Below are 2500 nucleotides of genomic sequence, written 5' to 3'. Positions count from 1 at the left end.
CATTGATAAGTTGAAAAAATTAAATGTAAAATGTAATAGAAAAGAATGTTATGGCAGTATAAAATTACCTACTGCACCTGGGATTCCTAGGTAGTCTACCATCCAAGTACTAACCAGTCCCAACACTGCATAGCTTCCAAGATCAGATGAGATTGGTCATGTCCAGTGTGGTTTGGCTGTAGGTGCTCCAAAACATTAACTTTAGACCTCTATTACTTCTTAACTCAAATAAATTCATTGATAAGTTGAAAAAATTAAATGTAAAATGTAATAGAAAAGAATGTTATGGCAGTATATAATTACCTACTGCAACCTGGTTTTCCCAGGTGGTCTCCCATCCAAGTATTGACCAGGCCCAACACTGCATAGCTACCAAGATAAGACAAGATTGGGCATGTCCAGTGTGGATTGGCTGTAGGTGCTCAAAATTATTAACTTTAGACCTCTATTACTTCTTAACTCAAGGAAATTCATTGATAAGTTGAAAAAATTAAATGTAAAATGTAATAGAAAATAATGTTATGGCAGTATAAAATTTCGTACAGCACCTGGTATCCCCAGGTGGTCTCCCATCCAAGTACTAACCAGGCCCAACACTGAATAGCTTCCAAGATCAGACGAGATTGGGCATGTCCAGTGTGGTTTGGCTGTAGGTGTGCAAAAACATTAACTTTAGACCTCTTTTACTTCTTAACTCAAGTAAATTCAATGATAAGTTGAAAAATTAAATGTAAAATGTAATAGAAAAGAATGTTATGGCAGTATAAAACTACCTACAGCTCCTGGTATTCCCAGGTGGTCTCCCATCCAAGTACTAACCACACCCAACACTGCATAGCTACCAAGATCAGACAAGATTGGGCATGTCCACTGTGGTTTGGGTGTAGGTGCTCAAAAGCATTAAATTTAGACCGCTATTATGTCTTAACACAAGTAATTTCATTGATAAGTTGAAAAAATTAAATGTAAAATGTAATAGAAAAGAATGTTATGGCAGTATAAAATTACCTACAGCACCTGGGTTTCCTGGGTAGTCTCCCATCCAGGTACTAACCAGGTCCAACACTGCATAGCTTCCAAGATCAGAAGAGATTGGGCATGTTCAGTGTGGTTTGGCTGTATGTGCTCAAAAACTTTAACTTTAGACCTCTTTTACTTCTTAACTCAAGTAAATTCATTGATAAGTTGAAAAAATTAAATGTAAAATGTAATAGAAAAGAATGTTATGGCTGCATAAAATTACCTACAGCACCTGGTTTTCCTAGGTGGTCTCCCATCCAAGTACTAACCAGGCCCAACACTGCATAGCTTCCAAGATCAGACGAGATTGGGCATGTCCAGTGTGATTTGGCTGTAGGTGCTCAAAAATATTAACTTTAGACCTCTATTACTTCTTAACTCAAGTAAATTCATTGACAAGTTGAAAAAATTAAATTTAAAATGTAATAGAAAAGAATGTTATGGCAGTATAAAATTACCTACAGTACCTGGTATTCCCAGGTGGTCTACCATCCAAGTACTAACCAGGCCCAACACTGCATAGCTTCCAAGATCAGACGAGATTGGGCATGTCCAGTGTGGTTTGGCTGTAGGTGCTCAAAAACATTAACTTTAGACCTCTTTTACTTCTTAACTCAAGTAAATTCAATGATAAGTTGAAAAATTAAATGTTAAGTGTTATAGAAAAGAATGTTATGGCAGTATAAAATTACCTACAGCTCCTGGTAGTCCCAGGTGGTCTCCCATCCAAGTACTAACCAGGCCCAACACTGCATAGTTTCCAAGATCAGACGAGATTGGGCATGTCCACTGTGGTTTGGCTGTAGGTGCTCAAAAGCATTACATTTAGACCGCTTTTACTTCTTAACACAAGTAAATTCATTGCTAAGTTGAAAAAATGTAATAGAAAAGAATGTTATGGCTATATAAAATTATCTACAGCACCTGGTATTCCCAGGTGGTCTCCCATCCAAGTTCTAACCAGGCCCAACACTACATAGCTTCCAAGATCAGACGAGATAGGACATGACCAGTGTGGTTTGGCTGTAGGTGATAAAAGCCTTAACTTTAGACCTCTATTACTTCTTAACTCAAGTAAATTCATTGATAAGTTGAAAAAATTAAATGTAAAATGTAATAGAAAAGACTGTTATGGCAGTATTAAATTACCTTCAGCACCTGGTATTCTCAGGTGGATTCCCATCCAAGTACTAACCATGCCCAACACTGCATAGCTTCAAAGATTAGACAACATTGGCCATGTCCAGAGTGGTTTGGATATAGGTGCTGAAAAATATTAACTTTAGACCTCTTTTACTTCTTAACTCAAGTAAATTCATTGCTAAGTTGAAAAAATGTAATGTAAAATGTAACAGAAAAGAATGTTATGGCTATATAAAATTACCTACAGCACCTGGTATTCCCAGGTGGTCTCCCATCCAAGTACAAACCAGGCCCAACACTGCATAGCTTCCAAGATCAGATGAGATTGGGCATGTCC

The 2500-nt window shown here is 37.3% G+C and overlaps 9 pseudogenes; all 9 read right to left on the bottom strand.

The window, feature by feature from the left end:
• Positions 1 to 65: 65 nt before the first annotated feature.
• On the bottom strand, positions 66 to 184 carry LOC148499535 (5S ribosomal RNA; annotated as a pseudogene).
• Positions 185 to 300: 116 nt separating this feature from the next.
• Positions 301 to 420, bottom strand: LOC148499534 (5S ribosomal RNA; annotated as a pseudogene).
• A 116-nt stretch (positions 421 to 536) lies between these two features.
• Positions 537 to 655, bottom strand: LOC148499533 (5S ribosomal RNA; annotated as a pseudogene).
• A 350-nt stretch (positions 656 to 1005) lies between these two features.
• LOC148499532 (5S ribosomal RNA) lies at positions 1006 to 1124 on the bottom strand (annotated as a pseudogene).
• A 116-nt stretch (positions 1125 to 1240) lies between these two features.
• On the bottom strand, positions 1241 to 1359 carry LOC148499531 (5S ribosomal RNA; annotated as a pseudogene).
• A 116-nt stretch (positions 1360 to 1475) lies between these two features.
• LOC148499530 (5S ribosomal RNA) lies at positions 1476 to 1594 on the bottom strand (annotated as a pseudogene).
• A 115-nt stretch (positions 1595 to 1709) lies between these two features.
• On the bottom strand, positions 1710 to 1828 carry LOC148499529 (5S ribosomal RNA; annotated as a pseudogene).
• Positions 1829 to 1932: 104 nt separating this feature from the next.
• On the bottom strand, positions 1933 to 2051 carry LOC148499528 (5S ribosomal RNA; annotated as a pseudogene).
• Positions 2052 to 2401: 350 nt separating this feature from the next.
• Positions 2402 to 2500, bottom strand: part of LOC148499527 (5S ribosomal RNA) — a 119-nt pseudogene continuing 20 nt past the window's right edge.

Source organism: Taudactylus pleione, unplaced genomic scaffold (assembly GCF_031769625.1).
Source record: "Taudactylus pleione unplaced genomic scaffold, aTauple2 ptg000550l, whole genome shotgun sequence".
NCBI lineage: Eukaryota > Metazoa > Chordata > Amphibia > Anura > Myobatrachidae > Taudactylus > Taudactylus pleione.
Note: the sequence above shows the minus strand (reverse complement) of the source record. Positions and strands in the feature narration are given on the sequence as shown.